We start from the raw sequence: 26475 nt of genomic DNA on the forward strand, positions 1-26475 counted from the left end.
TAAAAAGTCTTAATGAATTTCTTTAATAGATATTTCTCCCCTAAAGTCCTAGTGAAGAACATGGAAGCCGTATGTCCTTTCCCTTCCAACAATTACTCTGAAGAATGAAGTTGGCCTCACGCCGGTTCTCACATTCCACACGCTGCAGACTGACCTGGGGGGGCTTCTTAAAAGACAGATTGCTGCCCTCCTCCCCAGAGTTTCTGATTCAGCAGGTCTGGGCTGGGGGAAAAGGATTGGCAATGCGGGTCCAGGGGCCACACTTTGAGAACCACTTTCGTAGAGGGCTTGAAGGGACAGAGGTAAAAAACAAAACAAAACAAAACAAAAAAACACACAAAAAGAAAAGCTCTTTCCTGTCATGCCCCATCAGTCTAACTTATTCAAAGTAAAGTTTCCACCCAGGCATGGGATTTCTGACCCAAGGGCATCACTGATCACTCTCTTCTCATCTGAGCCCTATTTCCCTAGTTACCGCCTTTTCAGAATCCTGCTTTTCAGATGTGTAGCCAGCCTGTTGCCACACTGATAGATATTGTCTGATGTGCCAATAAGGCAAGTTTGTTTTGGCATCTGAGAGGTGTTGGTGTGCAGCCAAAATCAACTGAGTCTTTAACTTCCTAATTTGCTTGGCCAAGTCCTCACTCCTGCGGCTGGCTCATGGGGGACGGAGGCTGAGAAATGTTGCATCTCAACATCCACTGTGTCCTGGGCACGGTGTGTCCGTGACCCAGCAACCAGGAAGCAGGGTGAGGAGGAAGAAAAGCCGCCTCTGACCTGAAGTGCCACCCAGGGAATCTTCCAACACCATCCGGTTGGATTCACGGGCCGAGAGGACGTAGGTGGTGAGAACACCAGCAGCTGTGCCCCGTGACTCTGCCTGGTCCATCCATCTATCCCACCCCACACCCCTGGCCGGTTAGGAGCAAAGACACCCCCTTACTGTAAAGGCCCACCGTGATTTCTGACCAGCTTCTTGTGTGTAGAATCCTCTGGTAGGATTGGCAGTTAAAAAGAATGGGCTCTTACATTCATGGAATGAGTTAATACAAGTATCTTATTCCAATGTCATCAGCACCCAGATCAAAAAAGAGACCCCCGGAAGCTACCCCTTCTACCTCCTTCCAGGGAGGAACCCTATGCACAGGGTAAGCATATCGCAATGTCTAACACGGTGAGAAGTGTCGTGCCTGTTTGAACTTTCTTTCTATAACTGGACTTCGTTGCGTGTGGCTCCTTTCACTCAATATTATGTTCATGAGATTAATTCATAAAGGCATCAGGAGTTTGTTTGTTTTTATTGTTCTGTAGTATTGCAATGTATGCATTTGTCCATTCATACATTGCAATATTATAGAACAATAAAAACATCTATTTGTCCATTCAATTCTGTAGATAGGTGAGCAATCCCTAGTTTGGGGCTATTAGAAATAGCACTGTTATAATTATTCCTGTGTAATTAATTTGGTGACTATCACAGGCAATTCTGTTGCATATGTTCCTGGGAGTGGAATTTCTGGGTCATGGGATATGCTCTGTTCAGTTTTAATCGATACTGTCAGACAGTTTTCCAATGATGCATCAATTTAGGCTCCCAGTCGCAGAGTGTGAGTGGTCGAGTTGTTTCACACTCACATTTACACCTAGTATTTCACATAAATCACGCTGGTGTGTGTGCATCACTATGGTTAAAATTGCATTTTCCTGATCACTAGTGACATTGAACATCTCGTATCTATTGCCATTGGGAAGCTCTCTTTGATGCATTTGGATCAAGTCTTGTTCGCATTTTTCAGTTGGGTTTCCTGACAATGATTTGTAGGAATTCTGGATTTTAACTCTTTGTCAGATTATCTATGTACCTATCTATCTATCTGTGCCTTGCCGTCTCGCTCTCTTAATGGTGTCTTTTCATGAGCAGTTTATATGTTTGTAGAGGGTGTCTTTGCTCCTAACCCCCAAATAGTCTTCCGCCTACAATTCTGGCAAATATGGAAACAATTTATTTAACAGAATGAACACCTTGAATGCTGTGACTTCTGAGTGGTGACATTTATACCCCTTAATTCACTAACCGGAAGGCAGGACCACCTTGTTTTTCATTAACCTATGCCTGGGCCCCTGGGTACTCATTTCAGATCTAGAGCCTACCCATTACACCCTGTCCACAATGGTCAGCTGTCAGTCCCTTTGGTAACAACCCACTAAACACAAAAGAACTTCTAGTTATTATTCAATCATACCCATCTCACCAGTTCACCCAGGGACTAAGGCAGAAGGAACAGGGGAAGGAGAATGTTGGAACGTAAACAAAGTGACTTAAAAAGGTATCTGGGGAAGCAAAGAAAGGAGGCAGGTTTTATTCAGCTGCAAATTAGGCTTTGAATGAAGTCTTTTGAGGATTTTGGTTTAAGTGTCCTCTGGGGCCAGTTTCTTTTGCACTTTTACATAGAGACAATTTACATAAGTAGAAGCTTGGTATCGGAGGTAACCATAGTAACCTGGCCGTTCCATGTATTCACGGTGTGCATTTTTTCCCCATTTAGCGAAATCTCCCTGTGCAGTAGCTAAGTGAAGCTTTACATGTTGATGTACCACTGAATAAACAGATCAAAGTTGGAGGGATTTTCAAGAAGATTGGGGGAAGAGGGTGGAAGGAAATTGTCAAAATGAAGAAAACAAATCCTTAGGGGTTATAGTGGGATTCACAGCATCCTAAGAAGGTACAGATCTACTCTAAGATTGCCAAGACGTGTGATTTTTATCGCCTGGAATTGTGTCAGCTCAGATGGAGAGGGAACAAGTTAGAAAGGAAGGGAGCTTACCCTTAGCTGTGTTATAATTAGTCTCTTAAAAATCCAATAAACTGTGCTCCAGCCCCAGCCCTCTGGATCCTGTCTCTGGGCAATGAGATGACATATTAATCCCGGGGATTGGCAGGTCTGAGGCTGGTATACCTGTAGCTTGCTGACTGAGAAGATCATTAATGGAGCTGAGTTGCCCTTTAGACCAATGCAGCTCCCTCTGCTGGAACCCTCCTATCAGACCATCTCCAGATTTCCCTGGGTCCCATCAGCTATAAACTTAAACCTAAAGTATTATACATACTGATAGCCCGTTCAGTGCTGAGAAATCAACAATCCCATTCAAATGATTAATGCCGGTATCAACAACATCATTTCCTATTTCAAATGCTTCTTTCCCTACTCCAGTGTCTTCTCTGAAGTGGTTTTGGATGTGGTTGCTTGGCAAGGCCACCACACCGGACCTCTGAGGGACAGGGAAACTGAAGACCAATCCAGCTGACCTGACCATGATGCTCTGATTTGAAGCGTGTTGAAATCCCGTGGAGAGGAGAGTACATTATCATATTTCAATTTGACAGTCCATCAGCAAGTATTTGACATGGCCAAGCAATGCATTTATGACCTTGGGAGAAAACATTTAGATGATGTCATCAATATATGAAGCCGTGGAGCTTATTTTCATTGCATAGATGCTGTTTCTGGAATTAATGGGCCCTGGACTTATGGTCATGGGGAAGACGCTGAGGAACAAGCTTCTGACTTAGAAAGCACTCATTTTTATACAAATAGTGTTCCAGAATGCTCACGCATTCTAATAAGGAATGAGTATGGATTTTGTAGCAGAGGACAGTGTCTCAGCAAAAGACATCTTCAATACCAATTTTCAAGAACGAAAAAGGAAAAACTGCAGACGGAACATGATTCTCCAGAGTGACCACAATCATTTAACATATCTTAGTGTCTGCTTACATCACAGTTTATATACTCTTTTTCACAAATAAGATCTCTCCCTATACACCAAATTGCTTAAAACATCGCCCCATCTGTTCTAGAAACATTCTCTTTAGGATATGCAACACATTCTAAAGTTGTATTCATGAACCAAAATATGGCTTGTGGAAACTTTGTGACCTTGCTTATTAGAAATGCCAGTTGCTTTTGCTGGTACTGTATAAGGAAATTGGGTTTCTACCTAATATTTCTGCCTAATAGAGGCTTACAGTAACGTTTCAATTGTGAACAATTTCCTTACAATTTCTCATGTATAATTTTGCAGTAAATTTTATTTGTGGGTAATGGAACTATTTCTTTCAGAGCAAATTTGCTGATTATACATGTTCTTTCCACCTTCGCTTCCTATAAAAAGGGGGAATAAATGTAAATGAGTCACCTTAAATATGATATGCACTATATAGTTTTTAAAAAATTATGTTTTCATTACTCTAGCTGTTTCATAAAAGCATACCAAAACCAGAATTTGACTTTCACCCTAACATTATTTTATAGGTAGTGTTAACTAATGTGATTCCACAAACATAGCAATTCTGACGAATACAAATAACACACAAAGCAGTTCAGACAACACCAAACACAGGCGTCTGACACGGTATAGAATTGTATATGAAGTGAAAAATGATTAACTTTAAGATCTGCAGTTATGATGTGCTTGTGTCACACTGTTGCACATATACTAGGTGCTTAATAAACATCTTTTGGCAGACTGATGGGTCTGTGCGGGTCAGTAGGTTGGTTAAACATGAGGTGGGCTGAATTAGTCACAGTAGCTAAAATGTGGAAGCAACCCAAGTGTCTATTGAGAGATGAATGGATAAGCAAAAAGTGGTCCGTTTATACACTGGAATATTATTCAGCCTCAAAAAGGAAGGAATTCTGACACAGGATACAGCATGGATGAACCTTGAGGACATTCTGCTCACTGAAATATGCCAGACACAAAAAGGCAAATACTGTATGATTACACTTAGCTGAAGTACTTACAGTAGTCAGACTCACAGAGACGGAAAGTAGAATTGGGTTTACCAGGGGCTGGGAGAAGAGGGGTACGGGGAGAAGAGGGGAACACCCAACAGTGTTTGTTGGGTACACAGTTTCAGTGCACAGATTATACAGAGAATTACACAGAGAAGAGTCCTGGAGATGATGGTGGCGGTGATTTCACAACAGTGTGGCTGTTCTAATGACTCTAAACTAAAAAAAAGATTAAGACAGTAAATTGTATGTTATGTGCACTTTGTCACGATACAGAAAAATGGGAAAAAGTACTCATGACCATAATGTTAAGTGGTAACAATATATTAAGGAATTTATTTTGGTAGTCCTACAAAAAAACTGGTTAAGATTGTGAATTTTATGTTTTGTGTATTTTACCACAATAAAAAAAAAAATGAGAAAGCATGAGGTAGGTTAAGCATCTTGATTTACCAAGTTTTCCAACAAAGAACAGAACCATTTGTCTCATTATAACTTTGTAGATGCCTTTACGCCATGACTAAATACTTTTGATGTGCTGACAACGTGCAAATTTCATCTCCAGACCTGACTTGTTCAGGACTTGCTGACTAGTGGGTGCCATTACCTGCAGGAGGCATCCACATGGATGTCTCACAGTATCTCAGCGTTAACATAACGCAAATCACACCTTTCTACTCCGCCTCCTCCATCTATTTCACTGTCAACTATTCCTGTCTCAGTAAATAACACTGCAGATAACTCAGCTGCTCAAGAGAATTCCTCCTTCTCTCTCGTCACACAGCCAGAGCGCCAGCAAGCCCTGTTAACACAACCTCTACCCTGCACCCCAGATATGCTCCCTCCTCTCCGACTCCTCTACACAGCCCACCCCAGCCTGGCCACCACCATCCATCCCTCACCTGGACACGTGCAAAGGTCTCCTAAGGTTCTCCTGCTTCCTCTCTTGCTCTCTACAAACCAGAAGAGGCTGTTCAATAGACGAATGAGACTGTATTATTCCCTATGGAAAACAGGTTCCTGTTTTCTCCTTGCCCACTGAATGCAATTCAAACTCCTATGGCCTAGGAGACACGACCGCTGTGGGCCCCTGTCACCCTATGTCCTGCCACCCTGCCTCTTGCTCATCGTGCTCCAGCCACACTGGCCTTCACTCAGTGACGGCATCGTGCTAGGTTCTTTCCTCCTTAAAGCCTTCGTTCACGCCATTCTTCCTGCCCGGAGCGTTCTTCCTTGTTCTTTGAAAGTCGGCTGCTTTGGCACCACGCAGGTCTCAGCTTATATTTCGCCCCTCACGCCTGCCTGGAGAACCTAGCTAAACATTTCAGCCTGTTGTTGTCACTCACTGAACTCTCTTCTTTTTGTCATTTTCATTACTTGTAATCATACATGAATAAGTCACATTATGTAAATAATCATACAAAAATATAGAATGTCTGAATATATTAATATGTATGTTATATTTTGTATGTATTATATTTGTCTGTGTGCCCTGTTAGATTGTACAATTCATAAATACAGCGCTTATGCTTCCCCCTCCCCCCTAATTCTCAGCACCATGGACAGCACATAGAACTGGACAAATCTTTGTGCAATAAATAAGCGAATGAATGGATTGCATCTATGTGTTATTCAAGAAAAAACTCCAAATCTTTTTACCAAGTCAAACTTAAGAGCTGACTGCATTTGGTAAAGGATGTGAAAACCTTTTGTAAGGCATTACACAAATGGTAGGTATGATAATTTTCATTTACTACTGAAGAGCATGGCTGATTTAGAATCATAACACTACATAATTTTATAGCTAAAAGAACTCTTTAAAGATAATCTTGTTCAACCACATCAATTTGGAGCTGAAGAAACTGTCCAAGTCACTAATTCAGCCACCCCACCCCCGTCCTTCATCTGACCTACACCACCAGCCTCATCCCGGCTTGCCCGCCGATCTGTACGTTTGGCTCTGGGTGTTGGTGGAATACGATTGTAAAACTGTATAAAACTCATTTATGAGAATAATTAGCTGATGGTCAGGCTTAGTTCTTAAATACCAAGGTTTGTGCCCTGCGCAACGCCCTTTCATCTCAGGAGTCCAGACTAGAAACAGATTATAGAGAGATCACTTCCCCATTTCCCCTTCTAAATAATTGGGCAACAATAAGCATAAAAGCATCAGAAAGCCATTCTTCTTTCGCTGTCTCAGTAGTATTTTGGATTATTAGACTGGATGGGGAGAATACAAAAACATGGGGACATTTCCATCTCCTTTTCTTTTATCCCAGCACTATTGATCTGCTATTCACGATTTTGATTATGTTTTCAACTTCAGGGAAAATGAGAGCTTCATAACAGTTACAGGCTATGTCTTCTCAAACATCAAAACCTTCAGGTTGCAAACTTCTAGCTCCTGTGAGGTGCTTTCATTTGGGTCTGAATTTAATTTTTTACGAATGGGAACATCAAGGTAGGCAGGTAGGCTCTTCTGATGTCAACATAACTTCTGCAAGAGTTGTAGGTACATATGTGGCATCGGCATAAGTACGGACATTTACTGAAATTTGACAGATCTCTGCTTAAAAGATGAAAAAGTAACAAACTTAAAACCTACGTAAAATAAAACATGGTTATCACTTAATAGTAATAGTATTTTGGTGGATACAGCTCAGTTAATCGATGATGCAATGCAGTGTGTGAAGACAGGGAGCTTTGGGAGCCCAGAATGGGGCAGGTACGTCAGACTCAGGCGTCAGAGAAGACTTCCTGAAAGTTTCTAGATTATGAAATGAGAAAAGGTACTTCAAGCAAAGCCAAGCCCCTAGAAAAGCACAGAGGCAAGAGAGGGCGACAGAAAGAGGGGCCAGAAAACCATTCCGCTCACACGACGAAGTGAGGTTTGCAAAGAAGTGAACTTTCTCCTGGACTGTGTACACCAGCAAATCTGGCTGTTTGAAAGCACTGTTCAATTTGACCTGTTGGTTTGGGCATAGGAACAGCCACGCTGACTGCATGCATTTGTCAGGCAGGCCAATCAGATGGGTGGTCTCAGTGAGTAGGTCAGCAAACAGTGTTCCCTGAGGCCAGCGTGCTAATCTCCTAGGATTTTCTCTTTTAAATGGCATTTTCCATACCTTAAATCTTTCCCACCCTGTGCACTCTTTTATTTTCAGCAGTTTATTAAACTGCTCAGATTCCAGAGGGAGCAGCTTTGGAATCTGACCTTTTTTATTAGCCATTATTCTTAATGTTTGCAGCTCTACAACCACTAGGAAGGGCAATGAGTTCTGTAAACCAGACAGGGTCTCGGTAACAAATCTTGGCATCTTCCCGTTTTCATCTACCTCATGGGCTTAAAATGCCTCTCGGCAACATCTGACAGATATGAATTATATTGTGCTCTCGTACACCAGCATAAATAAAATGCTGATAGATGGAGGAATAATTGCAAGCCTCATATATGCATTTATCTTTGTATGAAGCCTAGTGACTCTGTACTATGTCAGAAAGATAATAAAAAAGCCGAGAGCCTGAATTATGGGCATCTATTGAAAACAACTCAGTTACTGAGAATAACACTGCTCATGATATTCACGGTGTATGTGCTGGCTCCTGAAGCCAAGAGCAGGATTGAAACCAGAAAGACGAATTTGCATGAGGAGCCTGACATTTCCTGACATTAATCCAGAGTTCACCTGATAACTCGGTTCAAAGCCATGAGATGTGAGCTTGGGTCCACAGATGGTAAAATGCTTTTTTCTCTGAATAGTCATAACGTTAAGTCTGGACTTCAGGATCAAGGTGTCAAAAGCCTCTCTGCCTTACCCCAAAAACATTCTCCCTTTTAATGTACGGGCCCCTGATTGTCACGCAGCTGTAACAGCCACAGGCTTACTCGGATTCTAGGGAAGGAAAAGTAGGGGTAACTCTCACACTTTCCGTGCACAAAGGAACATTGTCACCATGCAGGACTGTATTCTCTATTGTCACACGCAATGAGGGGAGAGGGATTTCCGTCCTTAAAGGGCCACTTTCTCCATCTGTTAGAAACTCTTCCCATGACTGTCCCTCACGACAAGCTGACTCAGACTGGGGTTTCTGTGTAACCTGTTATTAACCTCGTAAACACAAGTCTGTATCAAAACACCTGAACTTCACCCAGTAAAGAGGATCATTTTTACTGTGGACAATATGAGGGGAAAACAGAAAAAAAAAAAAAAAACTAGGGAAAAATGCTGTGTCTTTCTCACATATCTTTTAACTGTTTTAATTATTTAGGTTATAGTCTTTAATTAAGTGTTCCCTTCTAATTGTGACTCGCAATACAGCTGGAAAATGCTGACTTGGCAAGCTACACACTTACACTCTGCTTAAACATCCTTAGGCAGTAGGTGTAGCATCCCTGTAGGTATTTCCAGGAGATGGACTTGCCAACGAGGTCTTTTTTCTAGAGCTAGAATTAGTCTAGGCATCGATGAGTGATGTCCTGGAAAGGTTTTCCGCTGCCCCATCATAATTCTTGAAATATTAGCGTTGACTCTGATTAAGCCTCCTTAACATTAAAAGACCATTCAAAACAGGTTTTAAGGAAGAAGAATTATCCAAGTACAACTGAATGCTTTATAACCAAGGCAAACGTTTAAAGATGAAAACCTCATCTCCATGCAGAAGTCTTGGTGGTGGCAAGCTCAGTGTCTCCGCAGCACCTGCCAAATCTCCTTTCCCCAGTCACTCAGCACAGCAGACTCTCCTGACACTGGCAGCCGTTGAGCTGTTCTGAGATTTAAAGCCACATTTGAAAACCAGAAATGCCTCTGGGGGCCAGACAGGCAAGAGAAGCTACTCAACTCAGCAAGGTTTTACCATATTGGGGTCTCACCCCAATGTGACCAAATCTTCAGATCATTTTTATAAAAAGCCAGAAATGAACATTTTAATGGGAAATTTCTGGTGTGTTTTAGGTGCTGGGAATCACTAAAACACACACGCATACATCATGCTGGCCAGTATCATGCTGACCAAATGATGACGAGCTGAATTATAATGCAGAGACAGCCACTTGGAAAACTCCCTTAAAAAATGACTTACTGCTCTTCACTTCTCTTAGCTAGAACCTACTTAATTTGGTCTCCCTAGATTAATCTCTCTTTACTTTAAATTCAGTCTTTCCTCCAACTGCAGTTAGGTCTATTGAAGTATAATTTACATGGAAGCAAAATTGATCCTTTTTAAGTGTACAGTTGGATGAGTGTGTACGCGTGTAACCACCACTACAATGAAAACAGAGCACATTCCCTTCACCCCACTTCCCTCCTGCCCCCACACAGTCGCTCTGCAGACCCTCAGTCTCTGGCAACCCTGACCTGCTTTGGGGTGCTGCAGTTTTGCCTTGTGGAATGTTGTTGAGTATGTCAGCAGCTTCTGTCTTCTTATCGCTGAGCAATATTCTACAGTACAGAGGTGCCACAATTTATTAAACCATTTACCAGTTGAATGGCATTTGTTACCTTTTCTGATGTTGGGCAATTATGAGTAAAGCCAAGATAGACATTCACCTGCAGCTTATCTTGTGGACATATGCTTCATTTCCCTGGGGTAAGTACCTCGGAGCGGAATTGTTGGGTCACATATTAAGTGTATGTTTTACTTTATAAGAAACTGCCGCACTTTTTCCGAAGTGACTGTACCGTCCTGCATTCCCACCAGCGATGACTGAGCGTTCCAGGTCCTCCAGGCCATGGAGTGGCATCTCATTGTACTTTTCATAGCATCTCCCTGTCACTACGATACTGAGCTTCTTTCCATGGGCTCCTTCGCAACTCATGTATCTCTTGTGGACAAGCATTCATTCAAGTCTTTTGCCGTTTTCTTTGGGCTCTTTTTCTTATTGAGATTGAGTTCCTTATATATTCTGGATACAGGCCCTTTATCAAATCGGTGTTTTGCAACTGTTTTCTACCACTCTTCGCTTGTCAATTCATTTTTACTGTTTTAAGAGCATACATCTTAAATATTTCTCTTCAGAGTTGATACTTTTTAGTCTGGTCTTTAAAAGAAAAGTATTTGCTTAACCCAAAGTTACAAAGATTTTTCGTCTATTTTGTTCTTCTAGAAATGTTATGGCTTTACCTTACGTTTAGGTCTATGCTCCAACTTGAGGTATTGTTTTTTTTCGTTGTTGTTGTTGTTTCTTAAATATGGTGTGTGGTAAAGGTCAAGGTTTTTTGTTTGTTTGTTTGTTTGTTTGTTTTTTAGCTTGTTTGTTCAAGATTCTTTTTTTTTTATTAGTTTCAGGTGCACAAGACAAAGCAAAACTTAGACGTTTATCATTTATATCCCTCACACTGTGTGAACCCCCCTCCCCCCATCCACTATCCCTCTCTTTTGACTTTGGTTATTAAAAGACCCAGAATGCAAATATGCCAGCCTTATGTCAAATATTATCCTGTGTGATGATTTTCTTCAGTCAGAGCAATGTGTTTGGTTCAAAGCAATCTATGATTGCCATATCCTTCGGGTTAAATTGCTGTTGGTCACTTTTGTCTACCAGCATGCTGAGCGTCATCCCATCCTGCTGACCAGGCTTTATGCTTCTGACTTAGATAGCTGCACAATGACTATTTCCTCAATGTCAGTTTCGAGCTTCAGAGAAGCCCTGTGTGTCTGCCGACGTTAGACGCATGATAGCCGTGGAATCTTGAGCAGCGTTTTGTCTCCTCATCTCTAAGTGGGCATTAAAAGTCAGTGATTTTTCTACTCGTTAGTTTTGCAAAACTTCTTGGCACACTATGTAGCATATGATGTAAATATTATTTGAGGGAGCATTGCTATTGAAAGAGCTTTACCGCGATTTCTCCTTCTCGGCATATTATGTATATTCTGAATGTGACAGAACTCGGCCAAAGAGACCACAACACGTGCTGGAATTCAGACGCTGGCAGTGGGGCCCATGGTCCAAGATTCAGGCTCCTGGAGTCCAAGCTCTTCCCTGCTTGCTTCCATCACAGCGGCCAGTGATTTCAGTGACTCCAGCAAGAGTGCCCTTCCTGACTCCTTCCCAGCTAAGAGAGACATTGGCGGTGGGAGCTACCGAATGGGGAGATGTCAGCAGAAGTGTAAAAGCCTCACGAGGGTTCTGTTGTTTGCTTTTTCTCCATCAGGATGAAGCTTTCCACCTTGCTATGTTACAAGAGGACAAATCACACTCTTTCCTTTACAATTTGCTTTTCCATCTCAGACACAGATGGGTTTCTATTTACAATGGTGTATTTCTTAATAACACCCTAGCAACACTTGGCAATCTTCCACTCTTAGAAACCTGTTTTGGTGGCGAGGTGGGGACAAAAGCTTTACTGGAACGAGTACAAGAGAGAATGGGAAGCCAGGAAACAGAAACAGGATTATAATAGAGCAGTTTCCCTAGAAAAAGGAAAAGAAAAACAGGATGGCTAGAATAAGGGTCGTTCAAGATGGAAGACACTATATGAATAGTGTTGGGTAACGGGGCAGGAAGCAGACCTGCACAAAATCACTACCCACACAGCTTTTGTCAAAGTTACCGATGAATGATACACTGCCGAACCCAGCAGTCTGTTCTCAGTCCTTGCTTACTTGACCTACCAGCAGTATTGGTACAGTGGGTATCCCCTCTTCCTTGAAAGACTTTCTGGACCACCAATCTCCCTCATTTTCCCTCTTTCCTGTCTGTCTGCTTCTACTTGGCTGGATCCCCCTAACTTTCTAACCTCAGGCATCCGACTTGTCTATTTGCCTCCTTATTTATAACTCAGGCCCCTGGCTCTCCTTCAGGCTTGTAACTTACAGACCAGCACAATGGGAAGAATATGGCCCCATTCCCCAAAGACGTGACATCAAAGTCCCAGAAACTGTGAATATGGTATCTTACATGGCAAAAAGGAACGAAGACTGCAGATGGAATTAAGGCTATGAATCAGCTGTCCTTGAAATAGGTGAGTCTGTGTTAGGCAGATGGGCCCAATATAATCACGAGGGTTGTAAAAAGTAGGAGAGGGAGGCAAAAAGGTCAGAGTGATGCCGTGAGAGAAAGGCTTGACAGGAAGGCAGCCATTAGCTGAGTCATGCAGCAGCCTCGAGAAGCTGGGAAAAGCGAAGACATGGATTCTCCCCTGGAGCTTTGAGAAAGGGATGCAGCCCCACCAACAGCTTGATTTTAGCCCAGTGAGATTGGTGTCAGACTTCTGACCTACAAGATTGCAAGATAATCCACTTGTGTTGTGTTAAGCCACCTCATTTGTGGTACTTGTCACAGTGGCAACAGGAAACGAATACAGGCAGACCTCAGAGATACAGCAAGATCGGTTCCAGAGCACCGCTATAAAGCGAGTACCGCAATAAAACGAGTATCACAATAAAGTGAGTTGTAACCTTCTTGATGGTGGAGGGTCTCGCTTTCAACTTCTAAAAAATGCGACATCTGAGAAGCACAGTGAAAACAGTTCTGTCCATGTAACCAAATGGAAGCTGATGTCTTCCGCATTTTCTTAGCCAATCAGATCTGGCCTCTTGACATTGCTACGTACATATTTGATGCATAAAAATTAAGTTCGGGACTTGCCCCAAACCTCAATCCTTCTACTACTGCCTTTTCCCTTTCAGTAAATGCTGCCTCCATTGTCCCAGGCCAAGCAACTTGGAGTATCTCTGAGTCTTCTTTGTCACCCCCCACTTAATCCAGCAGCAAATTCTATCCACTTCAGCTTCACAATAAAGCTCAAATATGCCCAGTGCAATGTCCTCCAAACTGGTTGCTTCTCTTCCTCCCTTTGCCCTTATAGTTTAATCTATAAAATCACTGACTCACACTGGTTAGAATGGCCATCATCAACAAGATAAATAATAAGTGTTGGAGAGGCTGTGGAGAAAAAGGAACCCTCACACACTGTTGGTGGGAATGCAGATTGGTGCAGCCGCTATGGAAGGCAGTGTGGAGGTTCCTCAAAAAATAAAGAACAGAATTACCACATGACCCAGCAATCCCTCTCCTGGGTATCTACCCAAAACATCTGAAAACATTTATCCATAAAGACTCGTGTGCTCCGATGTTCACTGCAGATTTGTTTACAGTGGCCAAGACACGAAAATAACTAAAGTGTCCTTAGATAGGTGATTGGATAAAGAAGATGTGGTATATATGCACAATGGAATACTACTCTGCCATAAGAAAAGATGAAATAGTGCCATTTATGACAACATGGATGGATCTTGAGATTATTATGCTAAGCGAAATAAGTCAGACAGAAAAAGTCTTAAGTGGGATATAAAATTGAAAGCAACAAAGGAACAAGACAAACAAAGAAACAAAAAACTCATAAACACAGATGATAATTTATTGGTTACCAGAGGGTAAGGGGGGAAGGGCTGGTAGATGAAGGTAAAAGGGATCAAATATATGGTGATGGAAGGAAGGAGAACTGACTCTGGGTGGCAATGCAACATATAGATGATGTATTACAGAATTGTATACTTGAAACCTACGTAATTTTACTAACCCAATAAATTTTAATTAAAAAAATAATCACTGACTGACTCTTAAAATATCAGATAAGCCACTTTTCTGGGCAAAGTCCTCCCATGTCTTCCCATCACATGCAAAGTGACATCTAAGTGCCTCACAGTGACCCACCTGGTCCTGGCACTTGCTGTTCTTTCCTTCTGGAACTCTCTCACCCTAAGGATCGCGACTATTTGCTGTTGTCTTCCTTTAGGTTTTTACTCAAACGTTACCTATTAGACAGGCCTTCTCTGACCACCTCCATGAGGTATCAGCCCCACCCAGACACACCATGTCACACTTTATTTTATAATAGCGCTTCCTATTACGTGATACATAACTTTTTGATTATTTTTGAGTTTTGCCTCCACCATTAAAATGTCAGCTCCACAGAGCAGGGACTTGATCCAGTTATTTTCTTACTGCATCCTCAGCACTTAGAACAAGGTCTGGCACGTTGATGAGAGTTCACTAGATATTTGTTGATGGAATTAACATAGCAAATGGTCGTATGGATTGATAGTTGGAAACCAGTTCACCTAACTGTGGAAGGGATACAATATGGGAAGCCTGGTAGTCAGATTGCCCTGGGATTGGATCCAGGTTCCTTCTTACATTTACTAGTTCCACGGCCTGGGGTGAGTGAATTAACTTCTCTGAGTCTTCTGTTTTCTCATCTATACAATGCAAATTGTTGTAAAGATTGAATGACATGATACAAGTCTGAAGTTTAGAGAAGGGATTCAGACTAGAGACAGGAATTTGGAAAGTCATCTGCATATAGATGGTATAAAAAGCCATGAGCTTGGATAAAGTCACTCACTGAAGGGTATAGATAGAGAAGAGATAAAAATAATAGCCCTAGGACACTCCACACATTTAGGTATTGGGGAACAAAGAGAAAACAGCAGAAGAGAGTAAGGAGGAATAGTCAGAAAGGAAGAAAATGAGCTGGCAAGAGTTGCCACCCAGAAGACAAAGGGAGTGGCTCATTGCACCAATGGTACTGATAGGTTAAATGAGACACATAGTAAGCATCTAATAAACTTTACTATATATAGTATGTACCTGTATTAGCTTACTATTGCTACCATAACAAAATACTACAGACAGGGTGGCTTAAACAACAGAAATTGTTGTTTTTATAGGTCTGGAGGCTGGAAGTCCAAAATCAAGGGGCTGAGTGCCTGAATACACATTTCTCCAAATGAGACATAAAAATGGCCAACAGGTGTGTGCAAGGAGTTTCATATCACTAATAATCAGGGGAATGCAACGTCACAATTGGGTGTCACCTCACAGCGATTAGGATGGAAATTATCAGAAAAACAAAAATTAACGCTGTTGGTGAGGATGTGGAGAAAAGGGAACCCTCATGCCTAGTTGGCGGGAATGTAAAATGGTGCAGCCACTATGGGAAACAATATGGAGGTTCTTCAAAAAATTGAGAATTGAACTACCTTATGAAAATTGAACTAGCAATTCCTCTTCTGAACATATCCAAAAGAATTGAAATCAGTATCTTGGAGAGACATCTGCACTCCCATGTTCATTGCAGCATTGTTTACAATCACCAAGATACAGAAACAAGCTAAATGCCTGTTGGTGAATGCATGGATAAAGGGAATGATCCATCCAGCAACATGGATGAATCTGGAAGACGTTATGCGAAGTGAAATGAGCCAGTCACAGAAGCCAGTCACAGAAATGTGTAATTCCACTTATAGGAGGTTTCTAAAATAATCACACTTACTGAAGCAGAAAATAGCATGGTGATTGCCAGCAGATGGGAAGGAGGGGAATGAGGAGTCGTTCAGTGGGTACGTAGTTTCAGTTACACAGGATGAGTAAGTTTGAGAGATCTGCGGTACAACATCGCCGGTGCCTCTAGTTAATAACATCACAGTATTAGGCACTTAAAACCTGTTAGGAGGGTAGCTCTGGGTTAAGTATTCTTACATAAAAAATGGAAAGCAACACAAAGAGACTTTTGGAGGCCATGGGTATGTGTATTACCTTGATTGTGGTGATGGTATCACTCATACACGCATATGCCCAAACTCATCAACTTTTATAGGTGCAGGGTTTTTTTGTTTGTTTTGTTTTTGTATATCAATTATACCTCAACTAAGCTGTAAAAGCAACAACAAACCAAAACGAATGTTCTGATTCTCAAATTTTAGCATGCATCAGGACTTGTTCAAGAGCGCTGGGCCCACCCCCAGAGTTTCTGACTCTGTGGGTCCAGAGTGGGGACCTAGAATTTGCATTTGTAACATGTTCTCAGGCGTGATTCCTGGGAACCAGACTTTGAGAACCACCACTCTGCAGCAACAACTGGAAACAGATGTGGTTCGTTCATTTCAACTCACTCATCTGAGAATCTGTGGACTTTAACTTCATAAAGCTCTCATTTCAACAGCAAATAAAAGGCCAACCAGAAAATCTCCATAACAACCCAATTGTATGCTACTGGCTTGAGCCCACTTTGCACTGCTGGCTGCAAGCTCCCCAGAAGTAAGGCTAACGGGTATGGTTTTCTACATGCTTGTGTGTGAAATGCTTACCTGGAGAAAGGTCCTGTACAACACGGAAGAATAAGACCATACCATATCCAAATCCAGCACATCTGTTAAGGGCGTGGGTTCTTTGCAAACTATCAAGACTCTTGGAGTATTATTCTCTTGTACAGGTTGCAAGTACTAACCCAGAGCTAGAAGGAAGCAGTAACTTTGGTACCCCACATTGAGTCAAGGTGGTCTGGATGTACAGCTTCCCCAAATCTCCTTTTTGTTATTGGCTGTTGTCACTTAGGCCACCTATGAAACTTGGTCTTCTTGCAATGGGTGATCCCCTACCCTGACTGGGCATCAGAGTCACTTCTGGCCTTTTAGACACTGGATATTTCCCAGCCTTGACGAGTCAGCAAGGTCACAGACGCGCATGGCATTTCTACTAGAAACGAACCTAGCAATCTCCCTGCGGGTCATTTTGATGCAAAGCCATGATGGGAACAAAGGCTTAGACATCTGAACGATATTAAAATGTGAATATTCCTGGAATACATGAGACAGTTCCCACTTAAAGACCATGGTAATTGTAACTGCCATCTTGGTGTAAAAGGGTCCAGAGAACAAGTTCGGGTCCAGAGATGGATGGAAATAATTAGAAGACATTCAGAATGTTAATGTCTAAAAAGAAGAAAGGTTGGTGGGTTTCCTGCTGGGAAAGGGGTAGGTTTGGTCATGAGGAGAAACCGAGTTAAAATCCTGTCGCTGCCACTGCTACATAACCTTGGTCAAGTTCCTTGACCTCTGAGAGTATTCCTTTCCTCCTTCCTTACTTGGGGAATGGAGAAACAGGAAACAGAGCCTACCTCCTAAGGATTCTATGGGGATTACATTAAACGAAATCATGAGTGGCAAGTACACAATTTTGCCTTAACATTGTTCCTGAAAATTTGGAAGAAATGTAAACAGTGTCTCCTGTGACACACAAAACAGACAACACACGCATACACACAGCTAGTTACCTCACCAGGAAGCAGCAGTGGGCTTGCCAGTTTCATAATGACACAGCCATGAAATATTAAAATTGTCTGTGATTGGAAATTGCTAGAGGGGCACAAAGAGAAGGCATCCTGTTCTCAAACTGAGAGAGAATGAAAACGGAATCTGAGGCGACTACGTTAGCACTAGCTGTGTTAGGCAGCAAGTAATTCCTGCTCTTTAAGTACAAAAAAATTATGCCGGCTGTAGTGATGTGGCCAGAAGTGTCCCTGCAGGAGATGAAGGTGTAGTGACACCGCAGGGGGAGGGGGTGGGACTTTTAAAGCAACAGTGACACATGGACGTTTGGAAGAAAGATGCCTCGTCTCCGATTTTTCACAGATGTCAGCGTCTTTGGTTACGGACGTTTACGCCAACAGTCAGGTTCTTGTTCATTAAGCATCTAGTCATTTTTTTCTGGCTAGGAGGATTTGGGCACAAAGGCCCGTCTCCCTGTGGATATACTGGCATCGATTTTCCTCCCAAACGGGAAGCCAGAGAAACCTCACTGCACTTTATGACGAAGTACAGAAAGGTCCTTTCTCTTTTCAGTTCTTTCTGGCTGGAGGTGAAGGTGGCAGGCCTGGCTTCTAAAGTCAGAAGCACGGACCGCTGGAGATGGCGGTCTGGAGACTATTAAGTAGAAAGAGCTTATTTCCCTGGCTTTGATGTGGACCTATCGCTTGGAAATTATAGCACTCAGCTGTTTTTCCAGTTAGTCATTATCCAGTCATTTGTTTAGCTGCCAATCCTCTCCCTCGGTAACCCTGCGCTCTTATCAACTCCAGAAGTGGCTGATTGGGGAGTAAGCCAGTTCAGGGAGAATAAACACACAAGAACAAATGGTAGGAAAGTAGATTAACTTTGGTTTAACATCTTTCACATTATCTCTTCATCACCAGCCAGGAATCTGCCCTCTTAAATAAACCCAGCCCTTGTGCTGGTTTAGATTTGAGTGTGACCTGAGTCTTTACTGTTAAACATTTCAGGACTGGCCAGCCACTCACGGTGATTATAATCTGTGGGTCGTTCCCTCGTGGGTTTGTTCACTACTTTAACCTCAGTCATCATCCTTTCATAATCATGAATCTGGAAGCTTCGGGCGAAGTGAGGAAGAGTTTAATGATTAAAGTGCTTCCCCGTCGTACATTTTGTCATTTGGAAGCTTCCAAATGCTTTTCTAAAAGAGTGAGCTAGAAAACCTACTGAGAAGATGACTCAGCCACACACCTCCTTCATGAATGATGCCCGACGGCCCCAGTCTGAGAGACGGCAGTTCCTGTGTCTAAGTGCTGCAGCCAACATCTGGGATCTTGGTCAGCATCTAGTCCCCCTTCTGACAAAAGAGCATTGTTTTTCTGTGGGGAAACAACCCTCTCTCCATTTTATTCTATTTGGCTTGGGTTATGCTCGTCCCACCCCATGGGATGGGTTGGGGTCATGACCTGGGCTCGGTCCACCAGAGGGCATTCTGCCTCCAGTCCAGTTACTGGTGGGGGGATGGCATGTGATCCAGGACAGGCCAATTCTACTCAGTCTTGAGACTTTCCCCTGCAACCACTGGGGTCAAATGCTGTTTCCACGGGTTTACTTAGCTGATAAAGTAGAAGCCTGGAGTGGCTGGTGGCTGTCTTTTCTGTTGGAGAATAAAGACAATAAAGAGAGCAGAGCCAAAAGATGGAGAGATGGGGGAAGTGAGAGAGAGAGAAACAGGGGCGGGAGAAAGAGAGGAATGAGACACCATTTGAGCGCCTGCATATAGTTACCTGAAGATACAGTTACCTGTGATTTTTCAATGACGTGAGCCAATAAATATTCTTTTTGCACAAACCAGTTTGAGTTGTGTTTTCAGATCTTTCATCTAAAAGATTCCTGGCTCCAAATCCCAAAATTGGGATACAGAGAGGTTGGGATTCTTTTTTGCTTTCTCTCCCTTTCTCTTATATGTGTGACTTGAGGTAAATCACCTAATCTCTTAGCCTTAGCTTTTGTTTTGCATAACATGATATAATGGACGCAAAATACTTAGCATGTTTTTAGCACATATTGTGTTTAATGAATGACGCCTTCCATTATTATTATTTATAAATTAGTAACAATAGTTACACTAGTAACAGGCACCTCCCCCACTACTGTGAACCTTGATGGCAGCACCCTAACTTTTCACATGACGTTGATACTATCAGGTGCCTCCAAAAATCCCAAGGATATGACTATTTTTACCAATCATATGAGGGAAGAGACATTCTAATTTGCTGGAAACCACAGAGAGCAGTCACCTAACATGAACACAGACACACACACACACACACACACACACACACACACACACACAAACGTCTTCTTTCCTAGTTGTAGCAGGGGAAGTCATCATGGATGTTAGAATCTAGCTGTATATTTCCAAAAGCATTATAAAAATATAACACAATAAATTTGCAAAGTGCCACTTCTTACAGGTCATTCTTTGGGGAACAAAATTAACATGTTTAAAAATTGCAGTGATAAAGCACCACAAGGATGCCTTATGTCACATTCTGAGAGCAAAGATTGTTTGGGACACATATTCACACAGAGCCCTACCTGTGAGGCATAGCCTAGTGTTGTAGCTATCAATCAACACACCAATTCAATAAGAACAATGTTCAATGTTAAGAAGAGTGTTTAAGACCTAAAATATGCTCAAGAAAGGTCATTTCCTCCCTTTTCATCCATCCATCCATCCATCCATCCACCCATCCATCTATCCATCCATCCTACAATCAGCCCCTAAACATGTCAATACAAATAAAACCTTCAAACAGTTTTTTTTAACCTTCCAATTGCAAAACAGCAAGTTAGCTAAACATTTCTACTTCTCTAGCTCTATAGATGAGAAATGGGATTATGTTTACTTAATGGTATACTATATCATATCAGCATTAGTTATTAAATATTGAGTATATCATAATTCACGCCAGGGTTTACTGCCATGTGACAACTAAGACTACATTGGGTAGATGAGGGGACACAGCAGTCCCTGAGGCCTGGGAGGACCGGTGGCCCAGCAGGAGGTGCTCGTCGCCTAGTGTGGACAGGTCGATTGAGTGAGAACCAAGACCTGCTCCTGCATCTGCGACGCGTGTGCAGGGACCTCTGCCACGTGGAATGCTTTCGGAATTTCAAAATCAGCTTACGTGTGGCTCAGGAAGTGGGAACTAAAGACCTGACAAGATCTGTGATCAGGATCTGGTGTGGGGAAAAAAAAAAAAAAAAAAAAAAAAAAGCCTTTCTCTATTTGAAGCAGAATTAAAGGGACTCTTGATGTACAAAAGTAGCTTCAAACGTATTGAAAAAAATACTTGATTTTCCCTTGAAAGAACAGGAAACAGCACTTCTGCTGCAACTGGTCTGTTACAACACAGTTTTGTGACTTTTCTTCTTTCTTCCTTACCTTTTAAAGCAGACTTTCTGAAAGTACGCTTGCAGTATAAGAGGAAAACTCTTTAACTATGTGCTTTCAAGAAGGGATGTGTTTCTATCCAGAAACAATGTGTGGTGAAATGCAGAAGCTGGTGGTCTGTCCGGCTGGCCACTCGTTCCAAGGGTGTGGTGGAGGGAGCATGAGTTCTAGACTCACAGAGACCTAAATTCAAACCCTGGTTTTGCCCTTACACGTCTACAAACTTGGATAAGGACACATTACTTAAACTCTCGGAACCTCCATTTTTTACTTACAAAATGAGGATAATTATAAATGCTTCACACAGCTGTAAGAGAATTACAGAAAGAAGCGCAAGCAAAGAACCCTGCCTCTGCCTGACGTTCCGCCTTTGGTTACCGTGTCTTAGTGGACAGTGGTCCACCCGACCTTCCTACTCCCCTGACCCGGAAACCCGTATTCTCATGGGGTTACTTCTTAATGTTTTCACTGCGACGTTCGTCTATAGTCGAATGATATTTCCATACCACTAACTGCGGCGTTTGACTTGTTTTTGAAAACAAGTTGGTTTACTAGGTAAGTTCATAAGATTAGGGTGTGCCTTTGAGAGTAGAACATGTTAGTTTATTTATTGGGTCTTCACTGTAAATTCAAACACTAGCATTCCAGCTTACAGATCTATCTTTGTTTCTCTGGTTAGCATATGTCAGTTCACTAGAGCGTAGAGATTTTTGAGTACATTGTTAAATGGATAAGAAATGGCCACCAAAGAAGAAGAGGGAGACGGAGCCGTAGAGAACAGGAATGTGGAAAATTCATTATTTCTTAACTTATTTCCAAACGATTCACCATTTACATTGGATATGAAGACCAGAGGGAGCCCTTAGGAGGAAGGATTGGAGGGCAGACTACTGAACGTGCACTTGTCAATGGGCTTGGAAAACGATGCCACCTCACGATGAGAAATGTGTGATAGGAGTATACACTGAGTGAGCCCCCCCAACTTTTGAAAGTAGTTCTACTTTATGAATACTACGAAAGCTTAAATATGTTTTCGATCAATACGAATAGTTAAGACAGTTATTAAAAATTGGCCACAATGTATCAGTAGTGTTCGTGATTTTTTTTTGTAGGCTCCTTGTATGTGTTTAAAGTATAAGCAAGAGGCCTTATGGTCATCCTGTCCCCTGGGAAAAGGGACCAACAGCACGATGACGGTGAGCCAGGGTCTGGAGCCAGAAGGCCATGGGTTTGTGTGCTGCTTGTTATTTCCTAGGACTGGTTTTAGACAACTTACTTTACCCCTCTGAGCTTCTGATCTCATTTCTGGAAAACACTGTGTATTAGTTATTTAGGGCCGCCCTGAAAATTATCCCAAACCTTGGTGGCTTAAAACGATGAACATCTATTATTAGCTGAGGTGTCAGAGAATCAGGAATTCTGGAGCAAGCTTAGCTGGGTGGTTCTGGCTCAGATTCTCTAATGAGGCAGACTGGGGTTTGCAGTCCCCTGAACGTTTGACTGGGGCTGCAGGACCCGCTTCCACGATGGCTGACTCACATGACTAGTTCCTCACCACGGGAACCTCTCCAGTGGGCTGCAGGAGTGTCCTCATGACATGGCCACTGGCTTTGTCCAGAGCACGTGATCCAAGAAAGAGCAAATGGAAGGAGACTTTCAGGATCTAGACTTGACTGTCACATACCATCACTTCGTTCACTTTCTATTGGTCACACAACCAATCCTGATACAGTACAGGAGGGGACGACACAAGGACCTGCTACCAGGATGTGAGAATCATCGTGGAATCTTGGAGGCTGGCTCTGATAACAGTCACTCTTGTTGCTACAGCAAGGACTAAATAAGACACTGCACACAAATCAACTAACCTACTCCCTGACACATGACGAGGGCACGGTAATTGGCTAAACTTAAGGTCATACTTCTTCCATTATGAGAGCTTAAGTGCTTACTTGTTACTATTACTATTGCCAAGGTTATTATTATTACCCTCATCGATTTAAAAATGACTTCAGCACTGTAATAATTGTGACTATTAGTAAACAATGCCTCTTTGTGGGACATTAACCTGTACCTCCAAATACAAGTACGCTCAGGTTGGTAGTTGAGAAAGGCACTTGGGAATTCCATACCCCGGTCATCCATACTGTAAGAGACGCCTCCTAAACCCTGCCCACACACCAAACACCTTCCTGAATTGAATCCAGAAAGTAATACAGTGGTACCTCAGTTTTTAAATGTAATCCGTTCCAGAAGACCATTTGAGTTCTGAAACCTTCGAAAACCGAGGCACGGTTTCCCCGTAGAAAGTAATGCAAAATGGATTAATCCGTTCCAGACCTTTAAAATCAACCCCTAAAACTGCAAATTTAGCATGAATTTTATTATCTAATGATAGCATAGATCCATAAAATTTACGGCGTTTGTAAACTGAAATGTTCTTCAATGGAGATGTTTGAAAACCTAGGTGCTACTGTATACTTGCCTCTCTCCCTGCCAAGTTATTCTAAGTCTTTAAATGTGTGTTTGTTGGGGTGAAAGGAGAGAGGAAAAAAGGAGAGAGAGAGAGAATAATTAATTACATCCTAGTCTTCTATTATTGCTCTAAAACAATTAGGGAGTATTATTATTCTCTTGTTTCATGGATAAAGAAACTGGGATTCAGAGAAACGAGGTCACTTGTCCAAGTTTCCCCAGCACATTAGATGGAGCACCATAACTGAACCCAGGTCATTCACATGCCGTGCCCACAGTGGTTTCCATTCTTATCTGCTAACTGGAAACTCACTAGAGCTGGGCTTAATGCCGTGCCCTGCCAGACACTCACTTTGTTCTCGCTTTTCCCCTCATTTCTTCAGTAAGGAAGGAACCAGGAAACTACAGGACCAAGAAGGCATCATCAACCTCCCCCGAGTGTCACCGATGATGGTAATCCTCAGAAAGGTAAGCAGCAGCTAATCATAAAAGTAAGCTAGAACAGGTGGGTCCCATTTCTAAGAAAAGAATGTAATAGGTGACACTTTGTATTTTGAACGCTTGAAAGAAGACGCTTCAATGTCTGGGCAAGAAAAAGAAATCAGGGAGACACTGAGGGTAATGGTCATGGGTTCCAGAACAATCTGATGGCTGCATCAGCTCACCCCGTCTTGCAGCCTTGGACAGCTGTGGAAGACCAAGCTGATGGTATCGAGAGAGTTCATAGGACTTTGTGAGAGGGCCTCATCCCACCACCACCACCACCAACCCAAAGGACCTAAGTTTGTCAGCACATCTTAGGTGTGGATTCAAAGGAAGCTTTTACTCAACTACTGGTGCCAGCCTGCAGTTGCTGTGGTTGGTGTCCTAATGCCGCTAGTTGTGAGAGGGACATTGTCCCCACTTCTGCCCTTTGGGCTCACTCTCCAAGGCCAGCTGCCCTCATCTTCAACAAGTTCCCCCGGACACAGGGAAACGGGGCTCAGAAGCTGATCATGTAGCCCCCGTAACAATGAATGTTTTGGAGATTGCCCTGCAGGAATATAATTCTCAGTGGTTAGGGAAATCAGTTTCTCTCAAACACTTTAACAAACTGCCTTTTCTTCCATGGGGCTGCTTTCACAGGCACGATGCTGTTCTGATTGTCTCTCTCTTTTCAAGATCCCAAGCATTGCCATGGCTTTATCTGCCTGAACAGGAACTAGCATTAGTGGAGGTGAGCCGTGGCCCGAGTTTAAACTTCGCAGTTTTCTGCGATGAGCAGGGGAGGGTGACACCCACATGCACTGCTCTCCTTACAAGAGACTACACTGGGTTGTTTTTATACTACTCTGACCCAAGAAGTTTTGTTTTTATTTTCACACCATCATCTGGTTGCCCACGATGTGAGCTACATTCCAAGTGGAAAAGAAGAACCCAGTTCCCCTTGTCTTGCTGCCAGTGGGTTGCCCCACTTTGCCCTCGGAAATCCCAGGGGTATGGGAGGGCCGGCTTCTATAGAATTGCTGAGTTGTGGGGCAATGGGTGGTTCTGTTTCATCTCCACAAACAGTCCCCGAAGCTGCATAAACCATGTGGAAGGGCTCACCCTTATCTGTAATGAGGCTGAACCACTCCTGAGCTGGCTGAAATGTTCTGCAAGCTGAAGTGCAGCTCTGTCCTCACCAAACGATGTCTTCCCTTTGGAGTGCTGAAGTGTGAAAAGGGGCACCTTCTTTTATTGCAAAGTGAACAGCAAGTAAACAGAGAAATGTGATTAAAATTCAAATGAGTGCAGGCAGGAATTAAGCCCTCCCAGGGCCATCAGTTTAAAGCCTACCCTAAAGAGAGGGATAGGAAAGACAGCGGCAGCCTGGGGCATTTCACTACAGGGCATCTCCTGGTCCCGGGCTTTCCTATATCCTCCGCTCCCTGATGACACATAGTGAGTCCACTGTTCTGGGACGTCAGGGTTGGGGGAGAATGGGAGGTAGCAGCTGCTTGCTTGTTGCTGTGATTCCTTATGGGGCTCCTTACACCTTCCTGAGCCCCAAAGCCTGCAGCGATGACTATACTTCCCATATTCCTGAGCCTCATGCAGCCACGTATCAGAGAGGACCCAACCAGCTTTAAACAAAACAAGACTAAACATGCAAACTTCTACCCATAGTTTCCATAGCAATTGCCAATCCTGAGCAGGGACGTACTGTAAAAAATATAGCTCAGTTGCAACAGGCCCCAATGATTCCACAGGTCTTAAAGGGATTTGTCCTGAAACAAAGTAAATTACATTTCATAGACTCAGGAGGCTGTTGACAGCTGGTGCAGGCCGAGGGCTGCAGTCTGCAGACCTGGGTTTGAATCTAGACAAGAATTCATCAGCTCTATGTAGAGCTAACCTCAGTCGGTTCATTTAAATTGTCTACGCCTCAGTTTCCGTATCTGTACAATGGGGTTAAGAAACCAGAGTGCTGATAGGTTGCTGTGATGACCACATGAGACAATGTATATAAAGCCTTAGTTCTCAGCACGTAGTAAATGCTCAAGAAATGAAAATATGAATCCTTACAGAAAGAAACAATAAGAAAACAAACAAAAATTATTCTTGCAGAACAGAGGCCTCCAAAGGTGAAGTGACCTATGCAAGGCCACACGGCTGATTAGTTGGGCACTAGAAATCAGATCTCTTAATTTCTAGACCAGGAGCATTTTCCGT

Source organism: Rhinolophus sinicus, chromosome 5 (assembly GCF_057876585.1).
Source record: "Rhinolophus sinicus isolate RSI-liver-muscle chromosome 5, RSI-T2T, whole genome shotgun sequence".
Lineage (NCBI taxonomy): Eukaryota > Metazoa > Chordata > Mammalia > Chiroptera > Rhinolophidae > Rhinolophus > Rhinolophus sinicus.